Raw genomic sequence first — 27,542 nt, forward strand, 5'->3', positions numbered from 1 at the left:
CTTTGGAACTCTTCCATTGTTGTCGGAATTCCGCTGAAGTTTAACAATGCTTTGGAACTCTTCCATTGTTCTCGGAATTCTGCTGATGTTTAACAGTGCTTTTGAACTCTTCCATTGCTCTTGGAATTCTGCTGAAGTTTAAAAAAATTTGGAACTTTTCCATTGTTCTTGTAATTCCGCTGATGTTTAGCAATGCTTTGGAACGTTTCCATTTTTCTCGAAATTCCGCTGAAGTTTAAAAATGCTTTGCAACTCTTCCATTGTTCTCAGAATTCTGCTGAAGTTTAAAAATTCTTTGGAACTCTTCCATTGTTCTCGGAATTTTGCTGTTGTTTAAAAATTCTTTGAAACTCTTCCAATGTTCTCAAAATTTCTCTGAAGTTTAAAAATGCTTTGGAACACTTCCATTGTTCTTGGAATTCCGTTGTTGTTTAACAATACTTTGGAACTCTTCCATTGTTCTCAGAATTCTGCTGAAGTTTAAAAATGCTTTGGAACCCTTCCATTGTTCTCGGAATTCTGATGATAATTAACAATGCTTTGGAACTCTTCCATTGTTCTCGGAATGTTATTGTTTTTTTAATCAGTCTGTAGAACTCTCCCATTGTTCTCAGAATTCTGCTGAAGTTTAAAAATGCTTTGGAACTCTTCTATTTTTCTCGGAATGTTAATTTTTTTTAAATCAGTCTGTAGAATTCTCCCATTGTTCTCAGAACTCTGCTGAAGTTTAACAATGCTTTGGAACTCTTCCATTATTCACGGAATACCGTTGACGTTTAAAAATACTTGGAACTCTTCCATTGTTCTCGGAATTCTGCTTATGTTCAACAATGCTTTGGAACTCTTCCATTGTTTTCGGCATTCCTCTGAAATTTAAAAATGCTTTGGAACTCTTCCATTGTTCTCGTAATTCCGCTGAAGTTTAGCAACGCTTTGCAACATTTCCATTGTTCTCGGCATTCTGCTGAAGTTTAAAAATGGTTTGGAACTCTTTCATTGTTCTCGTAATTCTGCTGAAGTTTAAAAATGCTTTGGAACTCTTCCATTGTTCTCGGAATTCCGCTTATGTTTAACAATGCTTTGGAACTCTTCCATTGTTCTCGGCATTCCGCTGAAGTTTAAAAATGCTTTGGAACTCTTCCATTGTTCTCAGAATTCCGCTGAAGTCTAACAATGCTTTGGAACTCTTCCATTGTTCTCGGAATTCTCCTGAAGTTTAAAAATGCTTTGGAACCCTTCCATTGTTCTCGGAATTCTGCTGAAGTTTAAAAATGCTTTGGAACTCTTCCATTGTTCTTGGAATTCCGCTGTTGTTCAACAGTGCTTTGGAACTCTTCCATTGTTCTCGGAATTCCGCTGAAGTTTAGCAACGCTGTGCAACTTTTCCATTGTTCTCGGAATTCTGCTGAAGTTTAAAAATGCTTTGGAACTCTTCCATTGTTCTCGGAATTCTGCTGTTGTTTAACAGAGCTTTGGAACTCTCGCTTTGCTCTCGGAATTCCGCTGAAGTTTAAAAATGCTTTGGAGCTCTTCCATTGTTCTCGGAATTCAGCTTATGTTTACCATTGCTTTGGAACTCTTCCATTGTTCTCGGAATTCTGCTGAAGTTTAAAAATGCTTTGGAACTTTTCCATTGTTCTGGGAATTCTGCTGAAATTTAAAAATGGTTTGGAACTCTTCCATTGTTCTCAGAATGCTGCTGAAGTTTAAAAATGCTTTGCAACTCATATATTGTTCTCAGAATGTTATTTTTTTTTAAATCAGATTGTAGAACTCTCCCATTGTTCTCAGAATTCTGCTGAAGTTTAACAATGCTTTGGAATTTTTCCATTGTTCTCGGAATTCTGCTGAAGTTTAAAAATGCTTTGGAACACTTCTATTGTTCTCGGAATATTATTCTTTTTTTAAATCAGTCTGTAGAACTCTCCCATTGTCCTCAGAATTCTGCTGAAGTTTAACAATGCTTTGGAACTCTTCCATTGTTTACGGAATTCCGTTGAAGTTTAAAAATGCTTTGGAACTCTTCCATTGTTCTCGGAATTCCGCTTATGTTTAGCAATGCTTTGTAACTCTTCTATTGTTCTCGGCATTCCGCTGAAGTTTAAAAATGATTTGGAACTCTTCCATTGTTCTCGCAATTCCGCTGAAGTTTAATAATGCTTTGGAACTCTTCCATTGTTCTCGGAATTCCGCTGAAGTTTAAAAATGCCTTGGAATTCTTCCATTGTTCTCGGAATTCCGCTGTTGTTCAACAGTGGTTTGGAACTCTTCCATTGTTCTCGGAATTCCGCTGAAGTTTAAAAATGCTTTGGAACTCTTCCATTGTTCTTGGAATTCCGCTTATGTTTAACATTGTTTTGGAACTCTACCATTGTTCTCGGCATTCTGCTGAAGCTTAAAAATGCTTTGTAACTCTTCCATTGTTCTCGGAATTCCACTGAAGTTTAACAATGCTTTGGAACTCTTACATTGTTCTCGAAATTCCGCTGATATTTAACAATGCTTTGGAACTCTTCCATTGTTCTTGGAATTCTGCTGTAATTTAAAAAATTTTTGGAACTCTTTCATTGTTCTCGGAATTCCGCTGATGTTTAGCAGTGCTTTGGAACTCTTCCATTGTTCTCGGAATTCCGCTGATGTTTAGCAATGCTTTGGAACTCTTCCATTATTCTCGGAATTCCGCTTATGTTTAACATTGCTTTGGAACTTAAACATTGTTCTCGACATTCTGCTGAAGTCTAAAAATGCTTTGGAACTCTTCCATTGTTCTCGGAACTCCGCTGAAGTATAACAATGTTTTGGAACACTTCCATTGTTCTCGGAATTCCACTGAAGTTTAAAAATTCTTTGGAACTCTTCCATTGTTCTCGGAATTTTGCTGTTGTTTAAAAATGCTTTGGAACTCTTCCATTGTTCTCAGAATTCTGCTGGAGTTTAACAATGCTTTGGAAATCTTCCATTGTTCTCGGAATTCTGATGAAGTTTAAAAATGCTTTGGAACTCTTCCATTGTTCTCGGAATTCTGCTTATGTTTAATATTGCTTTGGAACTCTTCTCTTGTTCTCATAATTCTGCTGAAGTTTAGAAATCCTTTGGTACTCTTCCATTGTTCTGGGAATACTGCTGAAGTTTAAAAATGGTTTGGAACTCTTCCATTGTTCTCGTAATTCTGCTGAAGTTTAAAAATGCTTTGGAACTCTTCCATTGTTCTCGGAATTCCGCTTATGTTTAACAATGCTTTGGAACTCTTCCATTGTTCTCGGCATTCCGCTGAAGTTTAAAAATGCTTTGGAACTCTTCCATTGTTCTCGGAATTCCGCTGAAGTCTAACAATGCTTTGGAACTCTTCCATTGTTCTCGGAATTCTCCTGAAGTTTAAAAATGCTTTGGAACTCTTCCATTGTTCTCGGAATTCTGCTGAAGTTTAAAAATGCTTTGGAACTCTTCCATTGTTCTTGGAATTCCGCTGTTGTTCAACAGATCTTTGGAACTCTTCCATTGTTATCGGAATTCCGCTGAAGTTTAGCAACGCTTTGCAACTTTTCCATTGTTCTCAGAATTCTGCTGAAGTTTAAAAATGCTTTGGAACTCTTCCATTGTTCTCGGAATTCTGCTGAAGTTTAAAAATGCTTTTGATTTATTCCATTGTTCTCAGAATTCCGCTGTTGTTTAACAGTGCGTTCGAACTCTCGCTTTGCTCTCGGAATTCCGCTGAAGTTTAAAAATGCTTTGGAGCTCTTCCATTGTTCTCGGAATTCAGCTTATGTTTACCATTGCTTTGGAACTCTTCCATTGTTCTCGGAATTCTGCTGAAGTTTAAAAATGCTTTGGAACTTTTCCATTGTTCTGGGAATTCTGCTGAAATTTAAAAATGGTTTGGAACTCTTCCATTGTTCTCAGAATGTTGCTGAAGTTTAAAAATGCTTTGCAACTCATATTGTTCTCAGAATGTTATTTTTTTTTAAATCAGATTGTAGAACTCTCCCATTATTCTCAGAATTCTGCTGAAGTTTAACAATGCTTTGGAATTTTTCCATTGTTCTCGGAATTCTGCTGAAGTTTAAAAATGCTTTGGAACACTTCTATTGTTCTCGGAATATTATTCTTTTTTTAAATCAGTCTGTAGAACTCTCCCATTGTCCTCAGAATTCTGCTGAAGTTTAACAATGCTTTGGAACTCTTCCATTGTTTACGGAATTCCGTTGAAGTTTAAAAGTGCTTTGGAACTCTTCCATTGTTCTCGGAATTCCGCTTATGTTTAGCAATGCTTTGTAACTCTTCTATTGTTCTCGGCATTCCGCTGAAGTTTAAAAATGCTTTGGAACTCTTCCATTGTTCTCGGAATTCCGCTGAAGTTTAAAAATGCTTTGGAACTCTTCCATTGTTCTCGGAATTCCGCTTATGTTTAACATTGTTTTCGAACTCTACCATTGTTCTCGGCATTCTGCTGAAATTTAAAAATGCTTTGTAACTCTTCCATTGTTCTCGGAATTCCACTGAAGTTTAACAATGCTTTGGAACTCTTACATTGTTCTCGGAATTCCGCTGATGTTTAACAATGCTTTGGAACTCTTCCATTGTTCTTGGAATTCTGCTGTAATTTAAAAAATTTTTGGAACTCTTTCATTGTTCTCGGAATTCCGCTGATGTTTAGCAGTGCTTTGGAACTCTTCCATTGTTCTCGGAATTCGGCTGATGTTTAGCAATGCTTTGGAACTCTTCCATTATTCTCGGAATTCCGCTTATGTTTAACATTGCTTTGGAACTCTAACATTGTTCTCAGCATTCTGCTGAAGTTTAAAAATGCTTTGGAACTCTTCCATTGTTCTCGGAACTCCGCTGAAGTTTAACAATGTTTTGGAACACTTCCATTGTTCTCGGAATTCCACTGAAGTTTAAAAATTCTTTGGAACTCTTCCATTGTTATAGGAATTTTGCTGTTGTTTAAAAATGCTTTGGAACTCTTCCATTGTTCTCGGAATTCTGCTGGAGTTTAACAATGCTTTAAAAATCTTCCATTGTTCTCGGAATTCTGATGAAGTTTAAAAATGCTTTGGAACTCTTCCATTGTTCTCGGAATTCTGCTTATGTTTAATATTGCTTTGGAACTCTTCTCTTGTTCTCATAATTCTGCTGAAGTTTAGAAATCCTTTGGAACTCTTCCATTGTTCTGGGAATACTGCTGAAGTTTAAAAATGCTTTGGAACTCTTCGATTGTTCTCGGAATTCTGCTGAAGTCTAACAATGCTTTGGAACTCTTCCATTGTTCTCGGAATTCTCCTGAAGTTTAAAAATGCTTTGGAACTCTTCGATTGTTCTCGGAATTCTGCTGAAGTTTAAAAATGCTTTGGAACTCTTCCATTGTTCTTGGAATTCCGCTTTTGTTTAACAGTGCTTTGGAACTCTTCCATTGTTCTCGGAATTCCGCTGAAGTTTAGCAAAGCTTTGCAACTTTTCCATTGTTCTCGGAATTCTGCTGAAGTTTAAAAATGCTTTGGAACTCTTCCATTGTTCTCGGAATTCTGCTGAAGTTTAAAAATGCTTTTGATTTATTCCATTGTTCTCAGAATTCCGCTGTTTTTTAACAGTGCTTTGGAACTCGCGCTTTGCTCTCGGAATTCCGCTGAAGTTTAAAAATGCTTTGGAGCTCTTCCATTGTTCTCGGAATTCAGCTTATGTTTACCATTGCTTTGGAACTCTTCCATTGTTCTGGGAATTCTGCTGAAGTTTAAAAATGGTTTGGAACTCTTCCATTGTTATCAGAATGCTGCTGATGTTTAAAAATGCTTTGCAACTCATATATGGTTCTCAGAATGTTATTTTTTTTAAATCAGATTGTAGAACTCTCCCATTTTTCTCAGAATTCTGCTGAAGTTTAACAATGCTTTGGAATTCTTCCATTGTTCTCGGTATTCCGCTGAAGCTTAAAAATGCTTTGGAATTCTTCCATTGTTCTCGGAATTCTGCTGAAGTTTACAAATGCTTTGGAACACTTCTATTGTTCTCGGAATATTATTATTTTTTTAAATCAGTCTGTAGAACTCTCCCATTGTCCTCAGAATTCTGCTGAAGTTTAACAATGCTTTGGAAATCTTCCATTGTTTACGGAATTCCGTTGAAGTTTAAAAATGCTTTGGAACTCTTCCATTGTTCTCGCAATTCCGCTGAAGTTTAAAAATGCCTTGGAATTCTTCCATTGTTCTCGGAATTCCGCTGTTGTTCAACAGTGGTTTGGAACTCTTCCATTGTTCTCGGAATTCCGCTGAAGTTTAAAAATGTTTTGGAACACTTCCATTCTTCTCGGAATTCCGCTATGTTTAACATTGTTTTGGAACTCTACCATTGTTCTCGGCATTCTGCTGAAGTTTAAAAATGCTTTGTAACTCTTCCATTGTTCTCGGAATTCCACTGAAGTTTAACAATGCTTTGGAACTCTTCCATTGTTCTTGGAATTCTGCTGTAATTTAAAAAATTTTTGGAACTCTTTCTTTGTTCTCGGAATTCCGCTGATGTTTAGCAGTGCTTTGGAACTCTTCCATTGTTCTCGGAATTCCGCTGATGTTTAGCAATGCTTTGGAACTCTTCCATTATTCTCGGAATTCCGCTTATGTTTAACATTGCTTTGGAACTCTAACATTGTTCTCGGCATTCTGCTGAAGTTTAAAAATGCTTTGGAACTCTTCCATTGTTCTCGGAATTCCGCTGAAGTTTAAAAATGTTTTGGAACACTTCCATTCTTCTCGGAATTCCGCTATGTTTAACATTGTTTTGGAACTCTACCATTGTTCTCGGCATTCTGCTGAAGTTTAAAAATGCTTTGGAACTCTTACATTGTTCTCGGAATTCCACTGAAGTTTAACAATGCTTTGGAACTCTTCCATTGTTCTCGGAATTCCGCTGATGTTTAGCAATGCTTTGGAACTCTTCCATTATTCTCGGAATTCCGCTTATGTTTAACATTGCTTTGGAACTCTAACATTGTTCTCGGCATTCTGCTGAAGTTTAAAAATTCTTTGGAACTCTTCCATTGTTCTCGGAACTCCGCTGAAGTTTAACAATGTTTTGGAACACTTCCATTGTTCTCGGAATTCCACTGAAGTTTAAAAATTCTTTGGAACTCTTCCATTGTTCTCGGAATTTTGCTGTTGTTTAAAAATGCTTTGGTACTCTTCCATTGTTCTCGGAATTCTGCTGGAGTTTAACAATGCTTTGGAAATCTTCCATTGTTCTCGGAATTCTGATGAAGTTTAAAAATGCTTTGGAACTCTTCCATTGTTTTCGGAATTCTGCTTATGTTTAATATTGCTTTGGAACTCTTCTCTTGTTCTCATAATTCTGCTGAAGTTTAGAAATCCTTTGGAACTCTTCCATTGTTCTGGGAATACTGCTGAAGTTAAAATATGGTTTGGAACTCTTCCATTGTTCTCGTTATTCTGCTGAAGTTTGAAAATGCTTTGGAACTCTTCCATTGTTCTCGTAATTCTGCTGAAGTTTAAAAATGCTTTGGAACTCTTCCATTGTTCTCGGTATTCCGCTGAAGCTTAAAAATGCTTTGGAACTCTTCCATTGTTCTCGGAATACCGCTGAAGTTTAACAATGCTTTGGAAATCTTCCATTGTTCTCGGAATTCTGCTGAAGTTTAAAAATGCTTTGGAACTGTTCCATTGTTCTAGAAATTCCGCTGATGTTTAAAAATGCTTTGGAACTCTTCCATTGTTCTCGGATTTCCGCTGAAGTCTAACAATGATTTGGAACTCTTCCATTGTTCTCGGAATTCTCCTGAAGTTTAAAAATGCTTTGGAACTTTTCCATTGTTCGCGGAATTCTGCTGAAGTTAAAAAATGCTTTGGAACTTTTCCATTGTTCTCGGAATTCCTCTGTTGTTCAACAGTGCTTTGGAACTCTTCCATTGTTCTCGGAATTCCGCTGAAGTTTAAAAATGCTTTGGAACTCATCCAATGTTCTCGGAATTCTGCTTATGTTTAACATTGCTTTGGAACTCTACCATTGTTCTCGGAATTCCGCTGAAATTTAACAATGCTTTGCAACTCTTCCATTCTTCTTGGAATTCCGCTGCTGTTTAACAATGCTTTGGAACTCTTCCATTGTTCTTGGAATTCTGCTGAAGTTTAAAAATTTTTGGAACTCTTCCATTGTTCTTGGAATTCCGCTGATGTTTAGCAATGCTTTGGAACTTTTTTATGATTCTCGGAATTCTGCTGAAGTTTAAAAATGCTTTGGAACACTTCCATTGTTCTCGGAATTCTGCTGAAGTTTAAAAATGCTTTGGAACTCTTTCATTGTTCTCGGCATTCTGCTGAAGTTTAAAAATGCTTTGGAACTCTTCCATTGTTCTCGGAATTCTGCTGAAGTTTAAAAATGCTTTGGAACTCTTCCATTTTTCTCGGCATTCTGCTGAAGTTTAAAAATGCTTTGGAACTCTTCCATTGTTCTCGAAACTCCGCTGAAGTTTAACAATGTTTTGGAACACTTCCATTGTTCTCGGAATTCCACTGAAGTTTAAAAATTCTTTGGAACTCTTCCATTGTTCTCGGAATTTTGCTGTTGTTTAAAAATGCTTTGGAACTCTTCCATTGTTCTCGAAATTTCGCTGTTGTTTAACAATGCTTTGGAACTCTTCCATTGTTTTCGGAATTCTGCTGAAGTTTAAAATTGCTTTGGAAATCTTCCATTGTTCTCGGAATTCTGCTGATGTTTAACAATGCTTTGGAACTCTTCCATTGTTCTCGGAATGTTATTTTTATTAATCAGTCTGTAGAACTCTCCCATTGTTCTCAGAATTCTGTTGAAGTTTAAAAATGCTTTGGAACTCTTCTATTGTTCTCGAAATGTTACTTTTTTTAAAATTAGTCTGTAGAACTGTCCCATTGTTCTCAGAATTCTGCTGAAGTTTAAAAATGCTTTGGAACTCTTCCATTGTTCTCGAAATTTCGCTGTTGTTTAACAATGCTTTGGAACTCTTCCATTGTTTTCGGAATTCTGCTGTAGTTTAAAAATGCTTGGGATTTCTTCCATTTTTCTCAGAATTCCGTTGTCGTTTAACAGTGCTTTGGATCTCTTCCTTTGTTCTCGGAATTCCGCTGATGTTTAAAAATGCTTTGGAACTCTTCCATTGTTCTCATAATTCTGCTGAAGTTTAAAAATGCTTTTGAACTCTTCCATTGTTCTCGGATTGTTATTTTTTTAATCAGTCTGTAGCACTCTCCCATTGTTCCTAGAATTCTGCTGAAGTTTAAAAATGCTTTGGAACTCTTCTATTGTTCTCGGAATGTTATTTTTTTTTAAACAGTCTGTAGAACTCTTCTATTGTTCTCAAAAATTCTGCTGAAGTTTAGCAATGCTTTGTAACTCTTCCATTGTTCACGGAATTCCGTTGAAGTTTAAAAATACTTTGGAACTCTTCCATTGTTCTCGGAATTCCGCTTATGTTTATCAATGCTTTGAAACACTTGCATTGTTCTCGGCATTCCGCTGAAATTTAAAAATGCTTTGGAACTCTTCCATTGGTCTCGGAATTCCACTGAAGTTTAACAATGCTTTGGAACTCTTACATTGTTCTCTGAATTCCGCTGTTGTTTAGCAATGGTTTGGAACTCTTCCATTGTTCTTGGAATTCGGCTGTAATTTAAAAAATTTTTGGAACTCTTTCATTGTTCTCGGAATTCCGCTGATGTTTAGCAGTGCTTTGGAACTCTTCCATTGTTCTCGGAATTCCGCTGATGTTTAGCAATGCTTTGGAACTCTTCCATTATTCTCGGAATTCCGATTATGTTTAACATTGCTTTGGAACTCTAACATTGTTCTCGGCATTCTGCTGAAGTTTAAAAATGCTTTGGAACTCTTCCATTGTTCTCGGAACTCCGCTGAAGTTTAACAATGTTTTGGAACACTTCCATTGTTCTCGGAATTCCACTGAAGTTTAAAAATTCTTTGGAACTCTTCCATTGTTCTCGGAATTTTGCTGTTGTTTAAAAATGCTTTGGAACTCTTCCATTGTTCTCAGAATTCTGCTGGAGTTTAACAATGCTTTGGAAATCTTCCATTGTTCTCGGAATTCTGATGAAGTTTAAAAATGCTTTGGAACTCTTCCATTGTTCTCGGAATTCTGCTTATGTTTAATATTGCTTTGGAACTCTTCTCTTGTTCTCATAATTCTGCTGAAGTTTAGAAATCCTTTGGAACTCTTCCATTGTTCTGGGAATACTGCTGAAGTTTAAAAATGCTTTGGAACTCTTCCATTGTTCTCGGAATTCTGCTGAAGTTTAAAAATGCTTTGAAACTCTTCCATTCTTCTCGGAATTCCACTGAAGTTTAAAAATGCTTTGGAACTCTTCCAATGTTCTCGGAATTCTGCTTATGTTTAACATTGCTTTGGAACTCTTCCATTGTTCTCGGTATTCCGCTGAAGCTTAAAAATGCTTTGGAACTCTTCCATTGTTCTCGGAATTCTGCTGAAGTTTAAAAATGCTTTGGAACTGTTCCATTGTTCTAGAAATTCCGCTGATGTTTAAAAATGCTTTGGAACTCTTCCATTGTTCTCGGATTTCCGCTGAAGTCTAACAATGATTTGGAACTCTTCCATTGTTCTCGGAATTCTCCTGAAGTTTAAAAATGCTTTGGAACTTTTCCATTGTTTGCGGAATTCTGCTGAAGTTAAAAAATGCTTTGGAACATTTCCATTGTTCTCGGAATTCCTCTGTTGTTCAACAGTGCTTTGGAACTCTTCCATTGTTCTCGGAATTCCGCTGAAGTTTAAAAATGCTTTGGAACCCTTCTATTGTCCTTGTAATGTTATTTTTTTTTTAAATCAGTCTGTAGAATTCTCACATTGTTCTCAGAATTCGGCTGAAGTTTAAAAATGCTTTGGAACTCTACCATTGTTCTCGGAATTCCGCTTATGTTTAACAATGCTTTGGAACTCTTCCATTGTTCTCGGCATTCTGCTGAAATTAAAAATGCTTTGGAACTCTTCCATTGTTCTCGAAATTTCGCTGTTGTTTAACAATGCTTTGGAACTCTTCCATTGTTTTCGGAATTCTGCTGTAGTTTAAAAATGATTGGGATTTCTTCCATTTTTCTCAGAATTCCGCTGTTGTTTAACAGTGCTTTGGATCTCTTCCATTGTTCTCGGAATTCCGCTGATGTTTAAAAATGCTTTGGAACTCTTCCATTGTTCTCATAATTCTGCTGAAGTTTAAAAATGCTTTGTAACTCTTCCATTGTTCTGGGAATTCTGCTGAAGTTTAAAAATGGTTTGAAACTCTTCCATTTTTCTCGTAATTCTGCTGAAGTTTAAAAATGCTTTTGAACTTTTCCATTGTTCTCGGATTGTTATTTTTTTAATCAGTCTGTAGAACTCTCCCATTGTTCCTAGAATTCTACTGAAGTTTAAAAATGCTTTGGAACTCTTCTATTGTTCTCGGAATGTTATTTTTTTTTAAACAGTCTGTAGAACTCTTCTATTGTTCTCAAAATTCTGCTGAAGTTTAGCAATGCTTTGTAACTCTTCCATTGTTCACGGAATTCCGTTGAAGTTTAAAAATACTTTGGAACTCTTCCATTGTTCTCGGAATTCTGCTTATGTTTATCAATGCTTTGAAACTCTTGCATTGTTCTCGGCATTCCGCTGAAATTTAAAAATGCTTTGGAACTCTTCCATTGGTCTCGGAATTCCACTGAAGATTAACAATGCTTTGGAACTCTTCCATTGTTCTCGGAATTCTGCTGAAGTTTAAAAATGCTTTGGAACTCTTCCATTGTTCTCGGAATTCTGCTGAAGTTTAAAAATGCTTCGGATCTCTTCCATTGTTCTCAGAATTCCGCTGTTGTATAACAATGCTTTGGAACTCTTCCATTGTTCTCGGAATTCTGCTGAAGTTTAAAAATGCTTTGAAACCCTTCGATTGTTCTCGGAATTCCGTTTATGTTTAATATTGCTGTGGAACTCTTCCATTGTTCTCGGCATTCCGCTGAAGTTTAAAAATGCTTTGGAACTCTTCCATTGTTCTCGGAATTCCGCTGAAGTCTAACAATGCTTTGGAACTCTTCCATTGTTCTCGGAATTCTTCTGAAGTTTAAAAATGCTTTGGAACTCTTCCATTGTTCTCGGAATTCTGCTGAAGTTTAAAAATGCTTTGTAACTCTTCTATTGTACTTTGAATTCCGCTGTTGTTCAACAGTGCTTTGGAACTCTTCCATTGTTCTCGGAATTCCGCTGAAGTTTAAAAATGCTTTGGAACTCTTCCAATGTTCTCGGAATTCTGCTTATGTTTAACATTGCTTTGGAACTCTTCCATTGTTCTCGGTATTCCGCTGAAGCTTAAAAATGCTTTGTAACTCTTCCATTGTTCTCGGAATACCGCTGAAGTTTAACAATGCTTTGGAAATCTTCCATTGTTCTCGGAATTCTGCTGAAGTTTAAAAATGCTTTGGAACTGTTCCATTGTTCTAGAAATTCCGCTGATGTTTAAAAATGCTTTGGAACTCTTCCATTGTTCTCGGATTTCCGCTGAAGTCTAACAATGATTTGGAACTCTTCCATTGTTCTCGGAATTCTCCTGAAGTTTAAAAATGCTTTGGAACTTTTCCATTGTACGCGGAATTCTGCTGAAGTTAAAAAATGCTTTGGAACTTTTCGATTGTTCTCGGAATTCCTTTGTTGTTCAACAGTGCTTTGGAACTCTTCCATTGTTCTCGGAATTCCGCTGAAGTTTAAAAATGCTTTGGAACTCTTCCAATGTTCTCGGAATTCTGCTTATGTTTAACATTGCTTTGGAACTCTACCATTGTTCTCGGAATTCCGCTGAAGTTTAACAATGCTTTGCAACTCTTCCATTCTTCTTGGAATTCCGCTGCTGTTTAACAATGCTTTGGAACTCTTCCAATGTTCTTGGAATTCTGCTGAAGTTTAAAAATTTTTTGGAACTCTTCCATTGTTCTTGGAATTCCGCTGATGTTTAGCAATGCTTTGGAACTTTTCCATGATTCTCGGAATTCTGCTAAAGTTTAAAAATGCTTTGGAACTCTTCCATTGTTCTCGGAATTCTGCTGAAGTTTAAAAATGCTTTGGAACTCTTCCATTGTTCTCGGCATTCTGCTGAAGTTTAAAAATGCTTTGGAACTCTTCCATTGTTCTCGGAACTCCGCTGAAGTTTAACAATGTTTTGGAACACTTCCATTGTTCTCGGAATTCCACTGAAGTTTAAAAATTCTTTGGAACTCTTCCTTTGTTCTCGAAATTTCGCTGTTGTTTAATAATGCTTTGGAACTTTTCCATTGTTTTCGGAATTCTGCTGAAGTTTAAAATTGCTTTGGAAATCTACCATTGTTCTCGGAATTCTGCTGATGTTTAACAATGCTTTGGAACTCTTCCATTGTTCTCGGAATGTTATTTTTATTAATCAGTCTGTAGAACTCTCCCATTGTTCTCAGAATTCTGCTGAAGTTTAAAAATGCTTTGGAACTCTTCTATTGTTCTCGAAATGTTACTTTTTTTAAAATTTGTCTGTAGAACTCTCCCATTGTTCTCAGAATTCTGCTGAAGTTTAAATATGCTTTGGAACTCTTCCATTTTTCTCGAAATTTCGCTGTTGTTTAACAATGCTTTGGAACTCTTCCATTGTTTTCGGAATTCTGCTGTAGTTTAAAAATGCTTGGGATTTCTTCCATTTTTCTCAGAATTCCGCTGTTGTTTAACAGTGCTTTGGATCTCTTCCATTGTTCTCGGAATTCCACTGATGTTTAAAAATGCTTTGGAACTCTTCCATTGCTCTCATAATTCTGCTGAAGTTTAAAAATGCTTTGTAACTCTTCCATTGTTCTGGGAATTCTGCTGAAGTATAAAAATGGTTTGAAACTCTTCCATTTTTCTCGTAATTCTGCTGAAGTTTAAAAATGCTTTTGAACTCTTCCATTGTTCTCGGATTGTTATTTTTTTAATCAGTCTGTAGAACTCTCCCATTGTTCCTAGAATTCTGCTGAAGTTTAAAAATGCTTTGGAACTCTTCTATTGTTCTCGGAATGTTATTTTTTTTTAAACAGTCTGTAGAACTCTTCTATTGTTCTCAAAATTCTGCTGAAGTTTAGCAATGCTTTGTAACTCTTCCATTGTTCACGGAATTCCGTTGAAGTTTAAAAATACTTTGAAACTCTTCCATTGTTCTCGGAATTCCGCTTATGTTTATCAATGCTTTGAAACTCTTGCATTGTTCTCGGCATTCCGCTGAAATTTAAAAATGCTTTGGAACTCTTCCATTGGTCTCGGAATTCCACTGAAGATTAACAATGCTTTGGAACTCTTCCATTGTTCTCGGAATTCTGCTGAAGTTTAAAAATGCTTTGGAACTCTTCCATTGTTCTCGGAATTCTGCTGAAGTTTAAAAATGCTTCGGATCTCTTCCATTGTTCTCAGAATTCCGCTGTTGTTTAACAGGGCTTTGGAACTCTTCCATTGTTCTCGGAATTCTGCTGAAGTTTAAAAATGCTTTGAAACCCTTCGATTGTTCTCGGAATTCCGTTTATGTTTAATATTGCTTTGGAACTCTTCCATTGTTCTCGGCATTCCGCGGAAGATTAAAAATGCTTTGGAACTCTTCCATTGTTCTCGGAATTCCGCTGAAGTCTTACAATGCTTTGGAACTCTTCCAGTGTTCTCGTAATTCTCCTGAAGTTTAAAAATGCTTTGAAACCCTTCGATTGTTCTCGGAATACCGTTTATGTTTAATATTGCTTTGGAACTCTTCCATTGTTCTGGGAATTCCGCTGAAGTTTAAAAATACTTTGGAACTCTTCAATTGTTCTCATAATTGTGCTGAAGTTTAAAAATGCTATGGAACTCTTCCATTGTTCTCGGAATTATGCTGATGTTTAACAATGCTTTGGAACTCTTCTATTGTTTTCGGAATGTTATTTTATTTTAAATCATTCTGTAGAAATCTCCCATTGTTCTCAGAATTCTGCTGAAGTTTAAAAATGCTTTGGAACCCTTCTATTGTCCTTGTAATGTTATTTTTTTTTAAAATCAGTCTATAGAATTCTCCCATTGTTCTCAGAATTCGGCTGAAGTTTAAAAATGCTTTGGAACTCTACCATTGTTCTCGGAATTCCGCTTATGTTTAACAATGCTTTGGAACTCTTCCATTGTTCTCGGCATTCTGCTGAAATTTAAAAATGCTTTGGAACTCTTCCATTGTTCTCGAAATTTCGCTGTTGTTTAACAATGATTTGGAACTCTTCCATTGTTTTCGGAATTCTGCTGTAGTTTAAAAATGCTTGGGATTTCTTCCATTTTTCTCAGAAATCCGCTGTTGTTTAACAGTGCTTTGGATCTCTTCCATTGTTCTCGGAATTCCGCTGATGTTTAAAAATGCTTTGGAACTCTTCCATTGTTCTCATAATTCTGCTGAAGTTTAAAAATTCTTTGTAACTCTTCCATTGTTCTGGGAATTCTGCTGAAGTTTAAAAATGGTTTGAAACTCTTCCATTTTTCTCGTAATTCTGCTGAAGTTTAAAAATGCTTTTGAACTCTTCCATTGTTCTCGGATTGTTATTTTTTTAATCAGTCTGTAGAACTGTCCCATTGTTCCTAGAATTCTGCTGAAGTTTAAAAATGCTTTGGAACTCTTCTATTGTTCTCGGAATGTTATTTTTTTTTAAACAGTCTGTAGAACTCTTCTATTGTTCTCAAAATTCTGCTGAAGTTTAGCAATGCTTTGTAACTCTTCCATTGTTCACGGAATTCCGTTGAAGTTTAAAAATACTTTGGAACTCTTCCATTGTTCTCGGAATTCTGCTTATGTTTATCAATGCTTTGAAACTCTTGCATTGTTCTCGGCATTCCGCTGAAATTTAAAAATGCTTTGGAACTCTTCCATTGGTCTCGGAATTCCACTGAAGATTAACAATGCTTTGGAACTCTTCCATTGTTCTCGGAATTCTGCTGAAGTTTAAAAATGCTTTGAAACCCTTCGATTGTTCTCGGAATTCCGTTTATGTTTCATATTGCTTTGGAACTCTTCCATTGTTCTGGGAATTCCGCTGAAGTTTAAAAATACTTTGGAACTCTTCAATTGTTCTCATAATTCTGCTGAAGTTTAAAAATGCTTTGGAACTCTTCCATTGTTCTCGGAATTCTGCTGATGTTTAACAATGCTTTGGAACTCTTCTGTTGTTCTCGGAATGTTATTTTATTTTAAATCATTCTGTAGAAATCTCCCATTGTTCTCAGAAATCTGCTGAAGTTTAAAAATGCTTTGGAACCCTTCTATTGTCCTTGTAATGTTATTTTTTTTTTTAAATCAGTCTGTAGAATTCTCCCATTGTTCTCAGAATTCGGCTGAAGTTTAAAAATGCTTTGGAACTCTACCATTGTTCTCGGAATTCCGCTTATGTTTAACAATGCTTTGGAACTCTTCCATTGTTCTCGGCATTCTGCTGAAATTTAAAAATGCTTTGGAACTCTTCCATTGTTCTCGGAATTCTGCTGAAGTTTAACAATGCTTTGGAACTCTTCCATTGTTCTCGGAATTCTGCTGAAGTTTAAAAATGCTTTGGAACTCTTCCATTGTTCTTCGAATTCTGCTGAAGTTTAAAAATGCTTGGGATTTCTTCCATTTTTCTCAGAATTCCACTGTTGTTTAACAGTGCTTTGGATCTTTTCCATTGTTCTTGGCATTCCGCTGAAGTTTAAAAATGCTTTGGAACTCTTCCATTGTTCTCAGAATTCTGATGAAGTCTTACAATGCTTTGGAACTCCTCCGTTGTTCTCGGAATTCTCCTGAAGTTTAAAAATGCTTTGTAACTCTTCCATTGTTCTCAGAAATCTGCTGAAGATTAAAAATGCTTTGGAACTCTTCCATTGTTCTCGGAATTCCGCTGTTGTTCAACAGTGCTTTGGAACTCTTCCATTGTTCTCAGAATTCTGCTGAAGTTTAAAAATGCTTTGGAACACTTCTATTGTTTCCGGAATGTTATTTTTTTAATCAGTCTGTAGAACTCTTCCATTGTTCACGGAATTCCGTTGAAGTTTAAAAATACTTTGGAACTCTTCCATTGTTCTCGGAATTCCGCTTATGTTTATAAATGCTTTGAAACTCTTGCATTGTTCTCGTCATTCCACTGAAATTTAAAAATGCTTTGGAACTCTTCCATTGTTCTCGGAATTCCGCTGAAGTTTAAAAATACTTTGGAACTCTTCCATTGTTCTCGGAATTCTGCTTATGTTTATCAATGCTTTGAATCTCTTGCGTTGTTCTCGGCATTCCGCTGAAATTTAAAAATGCTTTGGAACTCTTCCATTGGTCTCGGAATACCACTGAAGATTAACAATGCTTTGGAACTCTTCCATTGTTCTCGGAATTCTGCTGAAGTTTAAAAATTCTTTGGAACTCTTCCATTGTTCTCGGAATTCTGCTGAAGTTTAAAAATGCTTCAGATGTCTTCCATTGTTCTCAGAATTCCGCTGTTGTTTAACAGTTCTTTGGAACTCTTCCATTGTTCTCGGAATTCTGCTGAAGTTTAAAAATGCTTTGAAACCCTTCGATTGTTCTCGGAATTCCGCTTCTGTTTAATATTGCTTTGGAACTCTTCCATTGTTCTGGGAATTCCGCTGAAGTTTAAAAATACTTTAGAACTCTTCAATTGTTCTCATAATTCTGCTGAAGTTTAAAAATGCTTTGGAACTCTTCCATTGTTCTCGGAATTCTGCTGATGTTTAACAATGCTTTGGAACTCTTCTATTGTTCTCGGAATGTTATTTTATTTTAAATCATTCTGTAGAAATCTCCCATTGTTCTCAGAATTCTGCTGAAGTTTAAAAATGCTTTGGAACCCTTCTATTGTCCTTGTAATGTTATTTTTTTTTTAAATCAGTCTGTAGAATTCTCCCATTGTTCTCAGAATTCGGCTGAAGTTTAAAAATGCTTTGGAACTCTACCATTGTTCTCGGAATTTCGCTTATGTTTAACAATGCTATGGAACTCTTCCATTGTTCTCGGCATTCTGCTGAAATTTAAAAATGCTTTGGAACTCTTCCATTGTTCTCGGAATTCTGCTGAAGTTTAACAATGCTTTGGAACTCTTCCATTGTTCTCGGAATTCTGCTGAAGTTTAAAAATGCTTTGGAACTCTTCCATTGTTCTTCGAATTCTGCTGAAGTTTAAAAATGCTTGGGATTTCCTCCATTTTTCTCAGAATTCCACTGTTGTTTAACAGTGCTTTGGATCTTTTCCATTGTTCTTGGCATTCCGCTGAAGTTTAAAAATGCTTTGGAACTCTTCCATTGTTCTCAGAATTCTGATGAAGTCTAACAATGCTTTGGAACTCCTCCGTTGTTCTCGGAATTCTCCTGAAGTTTAAAAATGCTTTGTAACTCTTCCATTGTTCTCAGAAATCTGCTGAAGATTAAAAATGCTTTTGAATTCTTCCATTGTTCTCGGAATTCTGCTGTTGTTCAACAGTGCTTTGGAACTCTTCCATTGTTCTCAGAATTCTGCTGAAGTTTAAAAATGCTTTGGAACACTTCTATTGTTTCCGGAATGTTATTTTTTTAATCAGTCTGTAGAACTCTTCCATTGTTCACGGAATTCCGTTGAAGTTTAAAAATACTTTGGAACTCTTCCATTGTTCTCGGAATTCCGCTTATGTTTATAAATGCTTTGAAACTCTTGCATTGTTCTCGTCATTCCACTGAAATTTAAAAATGCTTTGGAACTCTTCCATTGTTCTCGGAATTCCGCTGAAGTTTAACAATGCTTCGGAACTCTTCCATTGTTCTCGGAATTCTGCTGAAGTTTAAAAATGCTTTGGAACTCTTCCTTTGTTCTCGGAATTCTGCTGAAGTTTAAAAATGCTTTGAATCTCTTCCATTGTCCTCAGAATTCCGCTGTTGTTGAACAGTGCTTTGGAACTCTTCCATTGTTCTCGGAATTCTGCTGAAGTTTAAAAATGCTTTGGAACTCTTCGGTTGTTCTCGGAATTCCGCTTATGTTTAATATTGCTTTGGAACTCTTCCATTGTTCTGGGAATTCCGCTGAAGTTTAAAAATGCTTTGGAACTCTTCAATTGTTCTCAGAATTCTGCTGAAGATTAAAAATGCTTTGGAAATCTTCCATTGTTCTCGGAATTCTGCTGATGTTTAACAATGCTTTGGAACTCTTCCATTGTTCTCGTAATGTTATTTTTTTTAATCAGTCTGTAGAATTCTCCCATTGTTCTCAGAATTCTGCTGAAGTTTAAAAATGCTTTGGAACTCTTCCATTGTTCTCGGAATTCTGCTGATGTTTAACAATGCTTTGGAACTCTTCTATTGTTCTCGAAATGTTATTTTATTTTAAATCATTCTGTAGAAATCTCCCATTGTTCTCAGAATTCTGATGAAGTTTAAAAATGCTTTGGAACCCTTCTATTGTCCTTGTAATGTTATTTTTTTTTTAAATCAGTCTGTAGAATTCTCCCATTGTTCTCAGAATTCGGCTGAAGTTTAAAAATGCTTTGGAACTCTACCATTGTTCTCGGAATTCCGCTTATGTTTAACAATGCTTTGGAACTCTTCCATTGTTCTCGGCATTCTGCTGAAATTTAAAAATGCTTTGGAACTCTTCCATTGTTCTCGGAATTCTGCTGAAGTTTAACAATGCTTTGGAACTCTTCCATTGTTCTCGGAATTCTGCTGAAGTTTAAAAATGCTTTGGAACTCTTCCATTGTTCTTCGAATTCTGCTGAAGTTTAAAAATGCTTGGGATTTCCTCCATTTTTCTCAGAATTCCACTGTTGTTTAACAGTGCTTTGGATCTTTTCCATTGTTCTTGGCATTCCGCTGAAGTTTAAAAATGCTTTGGAACTCTTCCATTGTTCTCAGAATTCTGATGAAGTCGAACAATGCTTTGGAACTCCTCCGTTGTTCTCGGAATTCTCCTGAAGTTTAAAAATGCTTTGTAACTCTTCCATTGTTCTCAGAAATCTGCTGAAGATTAAAAATGCTTTGGAACTTTTATATTGTTCTCGGAATTCCGCTGTTGTTCAACAGTGCTTTGGAACTCTTCCATTGTTCTCAGAATTCTGCTGAAGTTTAAAAATGCTTTGGAACACTTCTATTGTTTCCGGAATGTTATTTTTTTAATCCGTCTGTAGAACTCTTCCATTGTTCACGGAATTCCGTTGAAGTTTAAAAATACTTTGGAACTCTTCCATTGTTCTCGGAATTCCGCTTATGTTTATAAATGCTTTGAAACTCTTGCATTGTTCTCGTCATTCCACTGAAATTTAAAAATGCTTTGGAACTCTTCCATTGTTCTCGGAATTCCGCTGAAGTTTAACAATGCTTCGGAACTCTTAAATTGTTCTCGGAATTCTGCTGAAGTTTAAAAATGCTTTGGAACTCTTCAATTGTTCTCGGAATTCTGCTGAAGTTTAAAAATGCTTTGAATCTCTTCCATTGTCCTCAGAATTCCGCTGTTGTTTAACAGTGCTTTGGAAATCTTCCATTGTTCTCGGATTTCTGCTGAAGTTTAAAAATGCTTTGGAACTCTTCGGTTGTTCTCGGAATTCCGCTTATGTTTAATATTGCTTTGGAACTCTTCCATTGTTCTGGGAATTCCGCTGAAGTTTAAAAATGCTTTGGAACTCTTCAATTGTTCTCAGAATTCTGCTGAAGATTAAAAATGCTTTGGAAATCTTCCATTGTTCTCGGAATTCTGCTGATGTTTAACAATGCTTTGGAACTCTTCCATTGTTCTCGTAATGTTATTTTTTTTAATCAGTCTGTAGAATTCTCCCATTGTTCTCAGAATTCTGCTGAAGTTTAAAAATGCTTTGGAACTCTTCCATTGTTCTCGGAATTCCGCTTATGTTTAACAATGCTTTGGAACTCTTCCATTGTTCTCGGCATTCCGCTGAAATTTAAAAATGCTTTGGAACTCTTCCATTGTTCTCGGAATTCTGCTGAAGTTTAACAATGCTTTGGAAATCTTCCATTGTTCTCGGAATTCTGCTGAAGTTTAAAAATGCTTTGGAACTCTTCCATTGTTCTCGGAATTCTGCTGAAGTTTAAAAATGCTTGGGATTTCTTCCATTTTTCTCAGAATTCCGCTGTTGTTTAACAGTGCTTTGGATCTCTTCCACTGTTCTCGGAATTCCGCTGAAGTTTAAAAATGCTTTGGAACTCTTCCATTGTTCTCGGAATTCCGCTGAAGTCTAACAATGCTTTGGAACTCTTCCATTGTTCTCGGAATTCTCCTGAAGTTTAAAAATGCTTTTTAACTCTTCCATTGTTCTCGGAATTCTGCTGAAGTTTAAAAATGCTTTGGAACTCTTCCATTGTTCTCGGAATTCCGCTGAAGTCTAACAATGCTTTGGAACTCTTCCATTGTTCTCGGAATTCTCCTGAAGTTTAAAAATGCTTTGGAACTCTTCCATTGTTCTCGGAATTCTGCTGAAGTTTAAAAATGCTTTGGAAGTCTTCCATTGTTCTTGGAATTCCGCTTTTGTTCACCAGAGCTTTGGAACTCTTCCATTGTTCTCGGAATTCCGCTGAAGTTTAAAAATGCTTTGGAACTCTTCCATTGTTCTCGGAATACCCCTGAAGTTTAACAATGCTTTGGAAATCTTCCATTGTTCTCGGAATTCTGCTGAAGTTTAAAAATGCTTTGGAACTGTTCCATTGTTCTAGAAATTCCGCTGATGTTTAAAAATGCTTTGGAACTCTTCCATTGTTCTCGGATTTCCGCTGAAGTCTAACAATGCTTTGGAACTCTTCCATTGTTCTCGGAATTCTCCTGAAGTTTAAAAATGCTTTGGAACTCTTCCATTGTTCGCGAATCCTGCTGAAGTAAAAAAATGCTTTGGAACTCTTCCATTGTTCTCGGAATTCCGCTGTTGTTCAACAGTGCTTTGGATCTCTTCCATTGTTCTCGGAATTCCGCTGATGTTTTAAAATGCTTTGGAACTCTTCCATTGTTCTCATAATTCTGCTGAAGTTTAAAAATGCTTTGTAACTCTTCCATTGTTCTGGGAATTCTGATGAAGTTTAAAAATGGTTTGAAACTCTTCCATTTTTCTCGTAATTCTGCTGAAGTTTAAAAGTGCTTTGGAACTCTTCCTTTGTTCTCGGAATTCCGCTGAAGTCTAACAATGCTTTGGAACTCTTCCATTGTTCACGGAATTCTCCTGAAGTTTAAAAATGCTTTGGAACTCTTCCATTGTTCTCGGAATTCTGCTGAAGTTTAAAAATGCTTTGGAACTCTTCCATTGTTCTCAGAATTCCGCTGTTGTTCAGCAGTGCTTTGGAACTCTTCCATTTTTCTCGGAATTCCGCTGAAGTTTAAAAATGCTTTGGAACTCTTCCATTGTTCTCGGAATTCTGCTTCTGTTTAACATTGCTTTGGAACTCTACCATTGTTCTCGGAATTCTGCTTCTGTTTAACATTGCCTTGGACTCTTCCATTGTTCTTGGCATTCCACTGAAGTTTAAAAATGCTTTGGAACTCTTCCATTGTTCTCAGAATTCCGCTGAAGTCTAACAATGCTTTGGAACTCTACCATTGTTCACGGAATTCTCCTGAAGTTTAAAAATGCTTTGGAACTCTTCCATTGTTCTCGGAATTCTGCTGAAGTTTAAATATGCTTTGGAACTCTTCCATTGTTCTCGGAATTTTGCTGTTGTTTAAAAATTCTATGGAACTCTTCCATTGTTCTCGGAATTTTGCTGTTGTTTAAAAATGCTTTGGAACTCTTCTATTGTTCTCGGAATTCCGCTGTTGTTTAACAATGCATTGGAACCCTTCCATTGTTCTCGGAATTCTGCTGAAGTTTAAAAATGCTTTGGAACTCTTCCATTGTTCTCGGAATGTTATTTTTTTTTAAATCAGTCTGTAGAATTCTCCCATTGTTCACAGAATTCTGCTGAAGTTTAAAAATGCTTTGGAACACTTCTATTGTTCTCGGAATGTTATTTTTTTTTAAATCAATCCGTAGAATTCTCCCATTGTTCTCAGTATTCTGCTGAAGTTTAACAATACTTTGGAACTCTTCCAATTTTCACGGAATTCCGCTGAAGTTTAAAAATGCTTTCGAACTCTTCCATTGTTCTCGGAATTCCTCTTATATTTAACAATGCCTTGGAACTCTTCCATTGTTCTCGGCATTCCGCTGAAATTTAAAAATGCTTTGGAAATCTCCCATTGTTCTCGGAATTCTGCTTAAGTTTAACAATGCTTTGGAACTCTTGCATTGTTCTCGGAATTCTGATGAAGTTTAAAAATGCTTTGGAACTCTGCCATTGTTCTTGGAATTCTGCTTATGTTTAACATTGCTTTGGAACTCTTCCATTTTTCTCAGAATTCTGCTGAAGTTTAAAAATGCTTTCGAACTCTTCCATTGTTCTCGGAATTCCTCTTATATTTAACATTGCCTTGGACTCTTCCATTGTTCTTGGCATTCCACTGAAGTTTAAAAATGCTTTGGAACTCTTCTATTGTTCTCGGAATGTTATTTTTTTTTAAATCAGTCTGTAGAATTCTCCCATTGTTCTCGGAATTCCGCTGATGCTTAGCAATGCTTTGGAACTCTTCCATTGTTCTTGGAATTCTGCTGAAGTTTAAAAATTCTATGGAACTCTTCCATTGTTCTCGGAATTTTGCTGTTGTTTAAAAATTCTATGGAACTCTTCCATTGTTCTCGGAATTTTGCTGTTGTTTAAAAATGCTTTGGAACTCTTCTATTGTTCTCGGAATTCCGCTGTTGTTTAACAATGCATTGGAACTCTTCCATTGTTCTGGGAATTCCGCTGAAGTTTAAAAATGCTTTGGAACTCTTCAATTGTTCTCAGAATTCTGCTGAAGATTAAAAATGCTTTGGAAATCTTCCATTGTTCTCGGAATTCTGCTGATGTTTAACAATGCTTTGGAACTCTTCCATTGTTCTCGTAATGTTATTTTTTTTAATCAGTCTGTAGAATTCTCCCATTGTTCTCAGAATTCTGCTGAAGTTTAAAAATGCTTTGGAACTCTTCCATTGTTCTCGGAATTCCGCTTATGTTTAACAATGCTTTGGAACTCTTCCATTGTTCTCGGCATTCCGCTGAAATTTAAAAATGCTTTGGAACTCTTCCATTGTTCTCGGAATTCTGCTGAAGTTTAACAATGCTTTGGAAATCTTCCATTGTTCTCGGAATTCTGCTGAAGTTTAAAAATGCTTTGGAACTCTTCCATTGTTCTCGGAATTCTGCTGAAGTTTAAAAATGCTTGGGATTTCTTCCATTTTTCTCAGAATTCCGCTGTTGTTTAACAGTGCTTTGGATCTCTTCCACTGTTCTCGGAATTCCGCTGAAGTTTACAAATGCTTTGGAACTCTTCCATTGTTCTCGGAATTCCGCTGAAGTCTAACAATGCTTTGGAACTCTTCCATTGTTCTCGGAATTCTCCTGAAGTTTAAAAATGCTTTTTAACTCTTCCATTGTTCTCGGAATTCTGCTGAAGTTTAAAAATGCTTTGGAACTCTTCCATTGTTCTCGGAATTCCGCTGAAGTCTAACAATGCTTTGGAACTCTTCCATTGTTCTCGGAATTCTCCTGAAGTTTAAAAATGCTTTGGAACTCTTCCATTGTTCTCGGAATTCTGCTGAAGTTTAAAAATGCTTTGGAAGTCTTCCATTGTTCTTGGAATTCCGCTTTTGTTCACCAGAGCTTTGGAACTCTTCCATTGTTCTCGGAATTCCGCTGAAGTTTAAAAATGCTTTGGAACTCTTCCATTGTTCTCGGAATACCCCTGAAGTTTAACAATGCTTTGGAAATCTTCCATTGTTCTCGGAATTCTGCTGAAGTTTAAAAATGCTTTGGAACTGTTCCATTGTTCTAGAAATTCCGCTGATGTTTAAAAATGCTTTGGAACTCTTCCATTGTTCTCGGATTTCCGCTGAAGTCTAACAATGCTTTGGAACTCTTCCATTGTTCTCGGAATTCTCCTGAAGTTTAAAAATGCTTTGGAACTCTTCCATTGTTCGCGAATCCTGCTGAAGTAAAAAAATGCTTTGGAACTCTTCCATTGTTCTCGGAATTCCGCTGTTGTTCAACAGTGCTTTGGATCTCTTCCATTGTTCTCGGAATTCCGCTGATGTTTTAAAATGCTTTGGAACTCTTCCATTGTTCTCATAATTCTGCTGAAGTTTAAAAATGCTTTGTAACTCTTCCATTGTTCTGGGAATTCTGATGAAGTTTAAAAATGGTTTGAAACTCTTCCATTTTTCTCGTAATTCTGCTGAAGTTTAAAAATGCTTTGGAACTCTTCCTTTGTTCTCGGAATTCCGCTGAAGTCTAACAATGCTTTGGAACTCTTCCATTGTTCACGGAATTCTCCTGAAGTTTAAAAATGCTTTGGAACTCTTCCATTGTTCTCGGAATTCTGCTGAAGTTTAAAAATGCTTTGGAACTCTTCCATTGTTCTCGGAATTCCGCTGTTGTTCAGCAGTGCTTTGGAACTCTTCCATTTTTCTCGGAATTCCGCTGAAGTTTAAAAATGCTTTGGAACTCTTCCATTGTTCTCGGAATTCTGCTTCTGTTTAACATTGCTTTGGAACTCTACCATTGTTCTCGGAATTCTGCTTCTGTTTAACATTGCCTTGGACTCTTCCATTGTTCTTGGCATTCCACTGAAGTTTAAAAATGCTTTGGAACTCTTCCATTGTTCTCAGAATTCCGCTGAAGTCTAACAATGCTTTGGAACTCTACCATTGTTCACGGAATTCTCCTGAAGTTTAAAAATGCTTTGGAACTCTTCCATTGTTCTCGGAATTCTGCTGAAGTTTAAATATGCTTTGGAACTCTTCCATTGTTCTCGGAATTTTGCTGTTGTTTAAAAATTCTATGGAACTCTTCCATTGTTCTCGGAATTTTGCTGTTGTTTAAAAATGCTTTGGAACTCTTCTATTGTTCTCGGAATTCCGCTGTTGTTTAACAATGCATTGGAACCCTTCCATTGTTCTCGGAATTCTGCTGAAGTTTAAAAATGCTTTGGAACTCTTCCATTGTTCTCGGAATGTTATTTTTTTTTAAATCAGTCTGTAGAATTCTCCCATTGTTCACAGAATTCTGCTGAAGTTTAAAAATGCTTTGGAACACTTCTATTGTTCTCGGAATGTTATTTTTTTTTAAATCAATCCGTAGAATTCTCCCATTGTTCTCAGTATTCTGCTGAAGTTTAACAATGCTTTGGAACTCTTCCAATTTTCACGGAATTCCGCTGAAGTTTAAAAATGCTTTCGAACTCTTCCATTGTTCTCGGAATTCCTCTTATATTTAACAATGCCTTGGAACTCTTCCATTGTTCTCGGCATTCCGCTGAAATTTAAAAATGCTTTGGAAATCTCCCATTGTTCTCGGAATTCTGCTTAAGTTTAACAATGCTTTGGAACTCTTGCATTGTTCTCGGAATTCTGAGGAAGTTTAAAAATGCTTTGGAACTCTGCCATTGTTCTCGGAATGTTATTTTTTTTTAAATCAGTCTGTAGAATTCTCCCATTGTTCTCGGAATTCCGCTGATGCTTAGCAATGCTTTGGAACTCTTCCATTGTTCTTGGAATTCTGCTGAAGTTTAAAAATTCTATGGAACTCTTCCATTGTTCTCGGAATTTTGCTGTTGTTTAAAAATTCTATGGAACTCTTCCATTGTTCTCGGAATTTTGCTGTTGTTTAAAAATGCTTTGGAACTCTTCTATTGTTCTCGGAATTCCGCTGTTGTTTAACAATGCATTGGAACTCTTCCATTGTTCTCGGAATTCTGCTGAAGTTTAAAAATTCTTTGGAACTCTTCCATTGTTCTCGGAATGTTATTTTTTTTTAAATCAGTCTGTAGAATTCTCCCATTGTTCACAGAATTCTGCTGAAGTTTAAAAATGCTTTGGAACACTTCTATTGTTCTCGGAATGTTATTTTTTTTTAAATCAATCTGTAGAATTCTCCCATTGTTCTCAGTATTCTGCTGAAGTTTAACAATGCTTTGGAACTCTTCCAATTTTCACGGAATTCCGCTGAAGTTTAAAAATGCTTTCGAACTCTTCCATTGTTCTCGGAAATTCCTCTTATATTTAACAATGCCTTGGAACTCTTCCATTGTTCTCGGCATTCCGCTGAAATTTAAAAATGCTTTGGAACTCTTCCATTGTTCTCGGAATTCTGCTTAAGTTTAAAAATGCTTTGGAACTCTTCCATTGTTCTCATAATTCTGCTGAAGTTTAAAAATGCTTTGGAACTCTTCCATTGTTCTGGGAATTGTGCTGAAGTTTAAAAATCGTTTGGAAGTCTTCCATTGTTCTCGTATTTCTGATGAAGTTTAAAAATGGTTTGGAACTCTTTCAATGTTCGAGGAATTCTGCTGAAGTTTAAAAATGCTTTGGAACTGTTCCATTGTTATAGAAATTCCGCTGATGTTTAAAAATGCTTTGGAACTCTTCCATTGTTCTCGGAAATACGCTGAAGTTTAAAAGTGCTTTGGAACTCTTCCATTGTTCTCCGAATTCCACTTAAGTTTAAAAAT

The sequence above is a fragment of the Phyllobates terribilis genome, unplaced genomic scaffold (genome assembly GCF_046119375.1).
Source record: "Phyllobates terribilis strain yellow unplaced genomic scaffold, ASM4611937v1 Scaffold_3__8_contigs__length_932513732, whole genome shotgun sequence".
Classification (NCBI taxonomy): domain Eukaryota; kingdom Metazoa; phylum Chordata; class Amphibia; order Anura; family Dendrobatidae; genus Phyllobates; species Phyllobates terribilis.